Genomic DNA, 14,133 nt, shown 5'->3' on the forward strand with positions numbered 1-14,133 from the left:
TGAAAGAGGCTGTGGAACAAGGGACATCATCACTGATGTCAGCTGGACTCTTGTTTTGTTCTTTTATCGCATTGGCCGGTTGGCTTGCACTTTCATGAGACTCTGACTAGAACCCGCCGTAGCCTCCATCACTAGCCCCCCCTGGTTCTAGTTGATCTCCCCCTTTTCCAGGTTCACTCACCCCCAATGCATCTTTGATCACATCACAGCTCTGCTCAGAAATTCCATGACTCAATGGCTCAACTCCTTAGGCAGCAATCTCAGATTGTTCACATTCTGATGAGAAACCTATCTTGGTTGTTTAAATCCTACTACTCTCTCCATGTGAGACCCTCGGGGATCCATTCTGTACTCGCTATTCTCCAGCCTAACCCATTTCCCAGGCCGGCTTCCATGCCTTTGGTTGAGCTCTTTCCTTCAGCTAAACCATCCCCATCCTTCCACAGCTGTGGTAGCCAGGGGCCCCGCAAGGCCTTGGCAGCACACTCCCCCCAACGGAAAAGCATTCCATCCGTCTGGGCAGGATTTAAGGAAGTCAATGAGAGATGCTACAGAACCCCAGGGCTGACGAGAATGAGCATCCATTATCATCCCCAGAGCCGAAAGGCTGACGAAGGCTGAAGTGACCAGAACACAGTAAAGCTCATCCAGCTTACTCCTTAGTCTGCATATTCAAGACTGTGCGCATTTTGTCTGCAGGCAACACTGGTGATTTAAACACAACATCAACCATCTCCACGAGGAGAAGGTCGCATGGCTCACTCGTCTCACTTTCTGCCACCTACAATGTCATTAGCTTAATTCAACAAGAAGACGAAGGACAAGGGAATTTATGATATAATATGTATAGGTTGGTCTTGCCATACTTAGAAGAGGGTAATAAATAATGGAGAGAAAGTATGGAAGGATGTGGAATACCAACACAATGCCTGACCTCGACAACTCATCACAATTCTTTGAAATAACATCCATTATTTGAGACCCAACATAAATGCCAGCTCATACCAGACTCACCCCACCTCCTCCACTCACTGTCTTTCCATTGGAAGCACTCCTGTCTCTTAATTTGCTTAGTATTTTCTTAAGATCTCTACCATGATCGCTCACTGTGTACTGTCTCTTCCGTTGTTTAGGTTGGTTCCCCCCAAGGCAGTCCTGGAATGAGAATTTGTATGGAGGAGATTTATTAGAGACTTTCCTGGGAAGAACTAGGAAGGAATTGGGGAAGAGGAAGGGAAAGAAGGCAGTCCACTGAGCCAGTGCGTCTCAAGGCTTCAGGAGACACATGAGGGAGGAGGTCAGTGCCTCAGAGTTGACCAATCAGGCCCATGGGAAAAACCTGGATATGCTCCTGCACCAACCAGTCGTCGCTTAAAGATTTCTGGTTTCTTGTGCCAGCGGGTCAAGTGGCTCAGGCAGCCCGTGGGCAACTAGGAAGGAACATATGCAGGTGCCGGCTATTGAATGTGGATACGCATGCCAACAGGGGATGGCAGCGGCTTATTGCGCACGCTTCCCTCCGTTCCTGGCCGGTCAGCTTCTCTGGGATGCGGGCTGCCACATACATCTCCGTGGCACCTACATCTAGCACCAAGGCTAGCGCCCTGTCTGCGTGATGTGGGCAGGACCCCTTGGTCAGGCAGCGCTCCCCCTTGGCTTGATGCTCTGCGGTGGCACCTTTTGGAACGCTTCATAATGATGGCATGAGGAGCCCTGCGTTTCACTTTTTCCCTGGGGCCTACAAGGGATGCAGCCACTTCTGTGTGGCACAGGCCTGGCAGAAAGGAGACCCTCTGTGTGTTTACTGAATGAAGAAATGAAGCCCTTTGGGCGGCATTCATTTACAGGCTCCATGGGCATCTGAGGAGGAGCCGTTGTCCTCCAGTTTTCCAGCGACATGAAAGACAAACGCAGGTTCGCACTTCTCTGACACCTGCGGAGGTGGGTAGGACGTGTTTGTTCTGAGCGGCTATGTATTGTTCCCTTCCAGGAACACCAAAGATTTCGGGAGTCAGGCACCCTCGGGGCAGCACTATTTTTATTTCTCCAGCAGAATCATTAAATTTAGGCGTCCTTGTTTTTCCTAGCCGAGAGGCGGTGGGTAACATGGGAGGAGCAGGCTGCTGCAGGGGACTAGTGGGATGGGGCTCCCGAGAGTGGGCAGGCATATCCACCTGGAGTCCACGGAGTGTGAGGCCACGGGAAGAGGGGGCCTGCAGAGGCTCCTCCAGGATGGGTCGTGTGACCTCTCTGCAGTGTAGAAGAGACACAGTGATCAATGCCTTAGATCCCAGAGCTGGCTGGAACTAAAGAATGAGCTACAGCAGCTGTTCTCAACCCGTGGGTCGCGACCCCTTTGGGGGATTGAGTGACCCTTTCACCAGGGTCACCTGATTCATAACAGTAGCAAAATGACAGTTATGAAGTAGCAGCATTAGGAAGGTGAGAACCACTGGTCTAGAGCAAGGGCCAGCAAATGGCTCATAGGCCACTTATTGCCCTTCACTTTTACATTGAGATGAACTTGGTCACGACCACACCCAGGATTGATTCGTTTCACACGCCCCTAGCGGAGTTGACTTAAATAATCTCCCAAATACATTCATTTTATTTCAATCTATATTTTTAGATATTCAATCGAGAGAGCCCAGATGAAGATGTCTATCAAGGAAAGATATCTCCATAATATGGCCTTTTTGATGATTTGGCCTATTTCTAATTTCTCAGTCTCAGTTTTTACCCTTACACACACACACACACACACTTTCACCCTATACTGGACCTGCCATATAAACATACCTGACCCCATGCCTTTTCCTGAACCTGCATGCTCTTTGACAATGATATCCCCTCTCTGCTTTTCCTTGGCAACTCCTATTCATCTTCTAGGTCTTAGTTGAAATGCCATCTCCTTTGGGAAATCATACAGAAAACAAGACGAAAGTGAGGTGTGCTTGATGGGAGTTTTGGAACAATGCTAAGACTGCTTCCTCATACTATTCACTGAATTATTAATTCCCAATTTAAGTGCTGGATTTTCCCTTGGATTCACACAGCTCCATAACAATAAGCACAATTCCCATCTTAATTCCTCATTGTATCTTCAGAATTTGGCACAAGCACTTCATGACTATTTGTAGATTGCAGGGGTGGAAGAATGAATGCTTCCTGTAGTCTTTGGTGAGCACAGCTCCTGGACCAGGTTCCCAAGGGGCATGGTCCTTAGTGATTCAGCTTCAAATCAGGCTTATGAGGGATGTAAGTTATATTGGACAGCCTGAGACTGCTCTCCTAAATCTACCCCCCCCACACACACACACAACACATACCCTTACAAGTCCTTTAACTACGTGAAGCAATAGAAGAGAAATCAGGGGATACTTGTTTCCTCTCTCCTTCTCCACCACTCATCCTCTGTCTTCATTCCCAGCACACAGAATGACAGCCTTCCTTTGCATTTACTGCATATCTTTCTGTCGTAATACATGCCATTTCTTCTTGGAAGAAAGGGATTTTTCCATCTCGATGCTTTATGACCTGCAACTGTGTATTACTCCTCCCTCCCCCAAAGTTCCAACAAAGGCTTGGGATTACCAGTAGGTAAGTTTCCCAAGACAACACCAAGTGTATTTTAAATGTCATGAACTGCTAAACACTGTTATCAATGGTAAGGATCAAGGAGGGATATTTCTCAGCTTGGGTCTTCCTCAAAGCAGACCCTAGGACAAGAATTTAGGAGTAGGACCTTCATTGGAAAGTGATCAAAGATGCAAATGTGAGGAAATTGGGAAAGGGCAATGAGCAGTGTGAAACTGTCACGATTTCATCCCTGATCGTGCTCATCGAGGCAACAGTAAGGCAGCAAATGATGCTCTGTACTGGACAGTCTGTTGCACACGACAAGGTTGTCACGTTGAGGACTAAGGTGCACCTGAATCAAGCCATGACCTTTTCACTGATTTCATATGCATGTGAAAGCTCGACATTGAATAAGAAATGTCAAAGGAGAGTTGATGCTTTTGAAATATGGTGGTGGCTAAGAATATTGACAGTGCCCTATATTGCCATAAGAACAAACAAATCGGTTTTAGAAGAAACAGCAAAAATATTCCTTAGAAGCGAGGGTGGCAAGACTTCCTCTCCTATACCTTGGATATATGATCAGGAGAGATCAGTCTTGGAAAAGGACTTTATGCCTGATCAACGAGAGGATCAACTGAAAAAGAGGAAGACAGTCAAGGAGCTGGGTTGGCACAGTGGCTGTAACTCTGGGCTCAAACATAATGCTTGGAGAGTGACAAGGTCAGGACTCATCAGAATTTACTTGAGGGCACTGAATAACAACAATGAGCTACAGTTCGCTACTCTGGGAAACTGGGGCTCAATTGTGCCGGGCCCTCTGAGAAGCTGTGATGGACATGCCTCATAATCATTAGGAGGAAAGACTGGAGGGTTTAGCCATGGCCCCCTCTACCCCCACTGGCTGACAGTTGTCCCTTAAGCTCTGACTCTGCTTTATATTCATATTGCACCTGCTTTCTGTGGAGCAGGCTCCTCTGGTACCAGAGAAGAGATGTGCATGCCAGTGAGGTAGGAGGTTTCCCATGCCCAGGAAAGAGTGTGCTATAATTACAGGGGAACCCTGTTGAGCAGGAGATATGGTCTGGTCATCTGCCAGAGGGGAGGCATTCAAAATATATACCAACCTGCAAAATATTCACACAGAGCAAATAGGACACGAGCCCATTGTGACTGTCTGCTGTGGACATGATCCTGAGTACAAGCTGTCAACCCTTCTCAGGTTATAGAAGTCCCTGAGTGACACGGATGGTTGGCGCTCATCTGCTAAACCAAAGGTTGGCAGGATGCACACACATCAGTGGTTCCATGAAGAGAGGCCTAGCGTTCTGCTTTGGTCAATTCTCCTGTTCCCTGGAGCTGCCATGAGTCAGGTTTGACTTGGAAGCGGCAGGTTGGTTTTTGGTTTTTAAGGATGTAGAGATGAAGAATCACAGTTCTCAGACTGACATCCCCTAGGAACAAGCGATATTATTTCTATGATGACATGTGATTCCAGAGCTTTTGCATGAGTCAGAACTGTTATACCATGAATAGAGACAATATGTTGGTCAAGCTGGCTTTACGTGTTGGCTCAGGGCACAGAGTCAAAACCTAATCCACTTCTTTTATCTTGGTCACCTGTCTCTAGCTTAATTGTAAAATGTTTCCAAGAGTCTAAAGGCCCCAGTTCACTCTCAGTCAGCGACTCCTGGAGATTAGAAGTGATTCCCGTCTTACGTTACCTTTCCTATGATTTGATTTCAGAGGACAAAGTAGGTGGAGGGAAATCTAGCCTGGACAGTTTAGGCGTGGTGAGTCACCTTACTCTCCTCGCTCATGTCTTCCCTGTCCTACTCCTGCTTTTCAGGGAGAGTCAACAACGCTTTTTCCTTGAAGACCAACATGTCAGAGAGATCGAAGATCTTACAGAAATCAACCTTCTGTGGTCTCTGTTTCCCACTTTTATTTCATTATTGATTTACATTAAGCCTCCAGAGTCCCCCAGAGTATCCAGTGCTTTCTTTCTTTCAAAGAGAGAGATTTTGAGAAAGCACCTAGTTCCCGGCGTTCACAGACCTGGAGGGAGTCAGCAGCCTTATAACCAATGAGCTTTCCTCCTGATCCTGAGGAGCCCTGTTTCTCCAGGAGAAAGGGACAAAAGTTTCCCAGGATTAACCTGTGCCTCATATGGACTGCAAATCTGTTTGGGGTCAAAGGCCATTCTTAAAGTAAAAGGACAAGAAACTACAATAAGAAGTAGATGAGGTTAGTGAAGTTACCGCTTTATGTCAATATATCAACAGATTTGGAAATGGCTTTATCCTATAAATGAAATGTGCATTATAAAATGGCTGGGCTGGCTGGGTCCAAACAGCAGTCAGAAAGAGCAGGTCTTGAGGGCGCTTACATGGCCCTCCTTCCAAACATCCAGAGCTGGCTGGTGGCTCTGTGCTTGGGCGCCCCTGTCTTGGTGGATTTCCTGGTCAGCAGGGATTTTGTGAGCCCCAAATCCTGGAGACACTTTGCTCGATTGAGTCTGTGATCTCGAGAATATTCTCAGTGCTTTTTGGTCTCTGATTCCGAGTTAAGCTGAAGAGAAAAAAAATCATCAACCGACTCCTCACTCTTCCTAATTATTTTTTTAATCATTCTATTGGGGACTCATGTAACTCTTATCACAGTCCATACTTACATCCATTGTGTCAAGCACATTTGTACATTCATTGCCCTCATCATTCTCAAAATATTTGCTCTCCACTTAAGCCCCTGGCATCAGCTCCTCATTTCCCCCCTCCCTCCCCTTCCCCCTTCCCTCATGGACCCTTGATAATTTATAAATTATTATTATTTTGTCATGTCTTACCCTGTCTGACGTCTCCCTTCACCCACTTTTCTATTGTTCATCCCCCAGGGAGGAGGTTATATGTAGATCTTTCTAATAGGTCCCGCCTTTCTATCCCACCTTCCCTCCACCTCCCAGTATCGCCACTCTCACCACTGGTCCTGAAGGTATCACCCGCCCTGGATTCCCTGTGTTTCCAGTTCCTATCTGTACCAGTGTACATCCTCTGGTCTAGCCAGATTTGTAAGGTAGAATTGGGGTCATGATAGTGGGGGCAGGAACACTAGGCTTCGTGATGAGATGATGCTCATCTGGGCTCTACTTGGAGAACACTCTGGTTGTTTCCAGTATGAAGTTGACCCACATCCAAATGAATAAATGAACATTTCCATTTCCACCTCATCTACTTGAACAGATAGTCACTAAAGTACTTGTTTATTCCATTTTTTTTTCACCCAGTACCTACCACTTAAGTTACTAGGCACTTTTCAAGATTTTGAGGTTACTAAAAAGATAGGCAGTGTTCTTGCTGTTAAAGATCTTAAAAAGAGAAAAACAAACAAACAAACAAACAAAACAAACCCAAGCCCATTGCCCTGAGTGGATTCGGAACCACAGGGATGCTTCATGTTCCTGAGCGGAACGTTCCCGAGGGGTTTCGGTGACGGTGAGCTTTCAGACAGAGACTATCAAGACCCTTTTTGCTTAAGTCCCTCTGGGTGAACTTGAACCCCCCAACTTCGTGTAGCTGAGTGCTTAGCCATATATGCAACCCAGGTAGCCTCACGGGACAGTCAGTAAACGGCCACATGAATTAGATTACTTGTGTGGCACTTTCAAAACATAAATCATGATCTTCATCATTTTAGTCTGGTTTGCATTGAAAAGGTGACAGCTTTTCTTCTCTCTTGTCTTTCTAGAAAATATATCTGCCCATTGATGTCTAGCCCTCCGTATCTTAGGCTTATGCCACCGGCAGCACATTCGGAAGTAGAACTGAAGGTCAGATTTAGCTTCTAGTTAGATATATTTCATGTGTTGTCACCCAGCATGCAATAAACATTCTTGATTCAGAATTATGCTTGATTCAGTATTGGAAACATCGAAGAAGAATGCGTGCTATTCCACACATGTGCTTGAATGGAACCTGTGCTTATAGCCCCTAATACCCCACCACCTCCAGAGTTTATTAAACATCACACCCCAAAAGAATGAAAGGAAAACCTGAATCTACACATCCTAGACTGAAATGAGAGAAAAAGAGACCGGGTCCTAGATCCCTCAAGTCTAACTGATGGCGGCTCCTTGTCCACAGACTCTCCTGGGCTCTCCTGGGAGGAAGGTCAGCTGCTGAGCGGGACTCCTGTTGGGTTTCTTCCTGCCTAAATCTTCCTCACAAAGGAATATTTAAAGCACCAATCCTGATCTCATACTTGGGCCCATTTTTAGCTTCTAAAATAAAGAAAATTAGGGGTTCTAGGGCTGGGTAAACTTCTGTCATGCTCACCAAATTGAGAGGGTTCTGGGAGCTCTTGTGTAGGAACATCCTGACTATATTTAATCACAGGGAAACTTCACAGGGAGGCTCAGGTTAGCTCCTTACATACAGAGCCAATGCCCACCCTTCACTGGGAATAAGATGAGATATTCCTGAGGCACTGTTGCTGAGCCCATAGCTGAGAAACAAGGAGCACTGATTGCCCTTCTTATCCAAAATTTGAATATTATGCTAGCGACCCTTATAATTTTCTCTCAGTCATTTTTTCTCTTAGCTCCTTCTTTCTTTGAGGATCTGCCTATACACAATCCCGAGTCTGCTCCCAGAGTCCTTGCTGAGTGGCCTGTCTCTCCAACTACAGTTTTTTCACTAGGGGCAGTCCCTATTCAATCTAAGCCTGTCAAAGTTTCTCTCGTCGGGATTGGAACCGGGGCTGCTGAGATGCTACCGAGTACCCATTGTGCTTTTCCAGAACTGGCCAAGTCAGCAATGAGCATGTTGCGGTAGACGCCTGGGCCAACAAGCAGAAAGAATTGGCCAATGGGAGAAAGAGAAGACATCGACGAGCAGAATGATGACCACATGCAGAAAGAAGTAGGGGCAGGAAGTCAGTTGATTCAAGAGAAAGAATATCATTAAGAATGGGGATTGTAGACTATTTCATTGTGTTCCCATGGAAACTGTACATGGACCAAGAGGCAATCATTCTAATAGAACAAAGAATGACTGTGCGTTTAGAACCAGGGAAGCTTTGCGTCAAGGTTATCTTTTCACTGTGCTTACTCAACCTGTAGGCTGAGCAAATAATCAGCAAAGCTGGTCTTTGTAAAGAAGCACGCAATATCAGGATTGGAGGCATGCTTATTAACAACCTGGGACATGCAGATGACACAGTGCTGATTGCTGGCACTGAGGAGGACTCGAAGCACGTATTGATGAAAATCAAAGACTGCAGCCTTCAGTGTGGATTGCAACTTAATGAAAAGGAAATCCCAAACCCTCACAACTGGACTAATGGATAACATCGTTAAAATGGAGAAGCAAGATGGACGTTGCTAAGGATTTCATTTTGCTTGGATCCACAATCCATGCTCCCGAAAGAAGCAGTCAAGAAATCTAATGACCGTGCATTGGGCAGATCTGCTGCACAGAACCTCCTTAAGTGGTTGAAGAGCAAGAATGTCACTCTCAGGTATGCCTGACCCAAACCATGATATTTTCCATCTTCTCATATGCGTGTGGAAGTTGGACATTGAATAAGGGAGGCTGAAGAATCATTGCAATTGAATAACAATGTTAGTGAAGAATAATGGAGGACCATGGGTTTCCAGAAGAACAAACAATTCTGTCTTGGGAGAAGTGCAACCAGAATGGAGCTTAGAAGCAAAGCTGGGGAGACTTTCACTTTGGACCCATTCTTAGGAGAGAATTCATCACGCTTGGTCAAGGAGAGAGCCAGTGAAAAGGAGGAAGACCCTTCATGAGATGCAAGCATGGCCTCAAATGTACAAAAATCATGAGGCTGGCCGGGCACTGCTCTGTCTTCTTGTACAGAGGGTCTCAGGGCTGGGCACTGCCCTGTCTTCTTGTACAGAGGGTCTCAGGGCCAGGTACTGCTCTGTCTTCTTGTACAGAGCGTCTCAGGGCCTGGTACTGCCCTGTCTTCTTGTACAGAGGGTCTCAGGGCTGGGCACTGCCCTGTCTTCTTGTACAGAGGGTCTCAGGGCCAGGTACTGCTCTGTCTTCTTGTACAGAGGGTCTCAGGGCCGGGTACTGCTCTGTCTTTTTGTACAGAGGGTCTCAGGGCCGGGCACTGCTCTGTCTTCTTGTACAGAGGGTCTCAGGGCCGGGCACTGCCCTGTCTTCTTGTACAGAGGGTCTCAGGGCCTGGTACTGCCCTGTCTTCTTGTACAGAGGGTCTCAGGGCCGGGCACTGCTTTGTCATCTTGTACAGGGGGTCTCAGGGATGGGCACTGCTCTGTCTTCTTGTACAGAGGGTCTCAGGGCCGGGCACTGCTCTGTCTTCTTGTACCGAGGGTCTTTCTGCAGAGGGACTGAGTTGGAGTGGACTTGATGGCCCCTAGCAACAACACAATCAAGAAAGAAATCTTCACCTTGCTTTCTCAATCATGATGTCCTGTCTTGTAATCATATTCTTTGACATTTCCTTTCATGATATGATTCTAATCTTATTGATAGGAATTCTTGGGTGGTGCAAATGGTTAACCAGTGGACTGCTCATGGGAAAAAAGTTGATGTTTTCAATCCACCCAGAGGTGCCTTGGAAGACAGGCCACCCAATTTATTTCTGAAAGGTTCTGGCTTTGAACAACCTGGGGAGCAGTTACAGTCTCCCTAGGGCATATGGGATCATTATAATTCAGAATGTACGGAATAGCAACTAATAACAACACAGCATATTGATGAACCTAGCTTCTCCCTTGCCTTGTGTGTGTGTGAAATTTGATTGAGTTTTGTTTTTGCAACCAATGGGTCCTCAGATGGATTTGCAAACATAATTTCGTTTCTGATGCCCATGAACATTTTCAAGATGGTGTCTCCGTTTTAAAAGGAGAGCTCAGTGAAGAATACAGCTTTCCTCCAGTTCCTAAATCTGCCTCCTCCCCAACTACCATGATCTGAATTCTACCTTGCAAGTCTGGCTAGAGCAGAGGATGTACACTGGTGCAGATAGGAGCTGGAGGCACAGGGAATCCAGGACAGATGATCCATTCAGGACCAGGGGTGTGAGTGGTGATACTGGGAGGGTAGATGGAGAGTGGGTTGGAAAGAGGGAACCGATTACAAGGATCTACATGTGACCTCCTCCCTGGAAGACGGACAACAGAAAAAGGGGTGAAGGGAGACGTCAGACAGGGCAAGATATGACAAAATAATAATTTATAAATTATCAAGGGCTCATGAGGGAAGGGGGAGCGGGGAGGGAGGGGAATAAAAGAGAACTTGATGCAAAGGGCTTAAGAGGAGAGCAAATGCTTTGAAAAAGATGAGGGCAAAGAATGTACAGATGTGCTTTACACAATTGATGTATGTATGGATTGTGATAAGAGTTGTATGAGTGCCTAATAAAATGCTGTTTTTTTTTTTTAAAAAGGAGAGCTCAGGACCCAGGTCTAGAACAAAGAAGTGGGCTCTATAAGTGTCTGAACATCTTGCTCAATGATATTTCTGCTGCTGATGCTTTAAATGAACATGTGCTTTTGCTCTGTTTCCGTTCTCTTCATCAGGCAAGAAAAAGAGAAGAAAATATGATTCTATAATTGATATCCCCCTCAGAGGAGCGTGGCTTTCCATCTGGGGTGGATTTTCAAATAGTCTTACTAGGAGCCCACCAGGTTGGAATGGCTCCAAGATTCTTGTCACACCAAGGTGTGGGCTTGTGCTTTCCTTCAAACTCACACAAAGGTGTGAATTTGACCTTTCCATTGGTCACCCAGGTTGCCACCTTCAGCTACTTGCTATGAGACACAAAGGGCTCTGAGGGGGAGCAGCCCACAGAGTGCTATTTCAGGAATGCCAAGTGGTTCACCAGGACCCAGCTGGGACTGCTCGCTCTTGCAAAGTGCCCAGAATGTGTACAGCTATTTTTGTTGAGTTATAATGTTATTGCTCACAACAAAGTCTAATATTAAAATACTAATATTAACAAGGCCTTTGGGAAGGGCAGAAAATTCTCAAACTTGCTAATTGTGTTACTGAGAATGTCAAAACCCGTGTGCTTCAGTTTTCTTATCTGGGGACTGCAAATATGAAGTTCCTACTTCATAGGGGTGTTATGGAGGCTCAAGGAGCTAACATTTATAAAACCTGCTGGTGGTATCTGACACGTAGTATGGTCCCTCAGCTTATTTCTTTGTTATTTTCAAGATTTATACTATGAAGAATTATCAATGTTAGTCCTTAGGATGGTGTAAATCTTTAATTATTTTTTCTTCCCCCCAATAGTTTTATTGGCATATAATACACATATCATACAAGTCAATAGTTCAATCACATCAAGAAGAGTTCTGTTTTAAAACATTTTCTTCCTTCTTGTACTTATCAATATTAGCTCTCCATTTCCTCCCCCACCCTAACCTTCCCTGCCATACCCCAAAGGAACCATTAAACCAGTTACTATCTCTATAGATTTATGTATCCTGGATTTCATATCTAGAAAAACATTAAAACAAAACAAAAATCTAATAACAATAACAAAATAAAACATAAAACTTCAATGGAAAAGAAAGCAACAAATATTACAACTAGAACAAATTAAAATTGATCATAACGGAGATCAAATGATAGGGTGCCTAATTGTATTTATTAATAAAAAATTCTTTTTAAGAAGCAAAGAAAGTCTGCTTTGCTCTTCCCTCTTCTTCCACCCTTCATTCAATTATAGAAGCGGTAAGACTTTGAAAACCAGACATAACGAAGATACTTTTAATTTCACCCAGCCCTCATCTTGTTTCCATCACATCGTTGGGTTTGCATGCCTGTGATAACATTTGCCTTCCGTTAAGATGGTGCTAGCAAGAAAAGTTTGGGACTTTCCTCGCTGAGTGCTACAACCTCGACAGAAAAGAAGTTTGGATTTAGATTTAGAACTCTTAGATCCAGCATTTGTGAGATTTGGCAAGTGGGAAAGGCCAAGAACTTGATCTCTGTGGAACACCGTGGGGCGAAAGGACACGTCAAGACTAAGCGTGAAGAGCTTGCTCCAGCAAGCGTTTCCTTAAAGCATACCTTTGAGGCTTACAGAGTCGGGCTGGAATGAAAATGAGACACGAGGAAGGGAACTTGAGAGGTTATATCAATTTTACAGTGAATGCCTGTGAAACTTGTCTCAGAGGCGGAAGCGTTCACCAACACTTTAACTCCCAAGCTGTGGAGAAAGACCATCACAGTGGAAAATCCTGTCGGTATGTTGGTATGTTATGTACTATAAACACTGCATTGTACATACATTGTGCATATACAAGCACACACACACCCCGTTTAAGCTGTCAGATGCTAATTAAAAGCTTAATGGTTAGAACCTAGCAGCAAGTCCACAGGAGAAAGAGCTGTCAATCTATTCACATGAAGATTACAGTCTAAGCTGATACCAAGGGCTCAAGTGGAAAGCAAATGCTTTGAGAATGATGATGGCAACAAATGTACAGATGTGCTTGTCACAACGTATGTATGTAGGGATTGTGATAAGCATTGTACGAGCCCCCAATAAAATGATTTTAAAAAGATTACCACCTAGTAAACCTATGGGGGCATTTCTATTCTGTCCGATAAGATTCTATGGGTTGAAATGGACCCAACAGCAACCAGTCACAAAACATTTCTAATGTAAACTCAAAGAGAGAGGAGGTGGTCATAGGGAAGTATGGGTCCTTACTACACGACCTCTTTCAGATCATCATCTCTGAGAGTTGTCAGTCCAAGTGTGGCCAGAGATTACAAGGATATTTGGTTTTTACCTCTTTCAAAGTTATGTTAGTTTATATATTTACACCATAAGAGTTTTTACTCAAGCTCCATCTATCAGGACCTCTTGCTTGGGGATTGCAAGTGGGGTTTCTGAGAAGTGATTCAGTATCTGTTGGACTTGAATGGAGAGACTGATACACAGTCACCAGTGGGCAATTGTCTTGGGATCTTATGTCTAAAAGGTTTGCATACAAAAAAAATGAAAAAGTAGTGTACAATGGCATTCACCATTTTTAATGTACACTGCTCAGCCTTTAACAAACGCATGCAGTTAACCACTACCACAATCATGAATTAGAGTGTTTCTCTCAATTCCTTGATGCTCATTTGTGGATAACTGCACTCCCCCTGCGCTGCCCCCAAAGCTGTAGCAGCCACGCACAGTTCTGTTTCCTTCCCTGTGTGTTTTCCTTTCACAGAATGTCAATAAGACTTCTCTGACCTTTGAATTCGGGTCAGGTGGAAAGCTATTTTAGGATCTGATAGACTTTATTACAATTTTAATTATGGATGCAACTGATTAATAAGTCATTCTGTATCTATCTCTTGTACTATAATGTAAAGGAATGGGGGGAGAGGGATTCTCTGGTCAGTTTCTTACTGTATTCATGAAGTAGACGCTCAACAAAGATCATTAATGGGTAAGTGAAAGAGTAACTGAATGAGCAAGAACAATGCTCTTAGTCACGTTGATGTAGTGAAAGCAATTTGATATTTGGTATTACAAGTCAAGCATAACACAAAG

Source organism: Tenrec ecaudatus, chromosome 5 (genome assembly GCF_050624435.1).
Source record: "Tenrec ecaudatus isolate mTenEca1 chromosome 5, mTenEca1.hap1, whole genome shotgun sequence".
NCBI classification, from domain to species: Eukaryota; Metazoa; Chordata; class Mammalia; order Afrosoricida; family Tenrecidae; genus Tenrec; species Tenrec ecaudatus.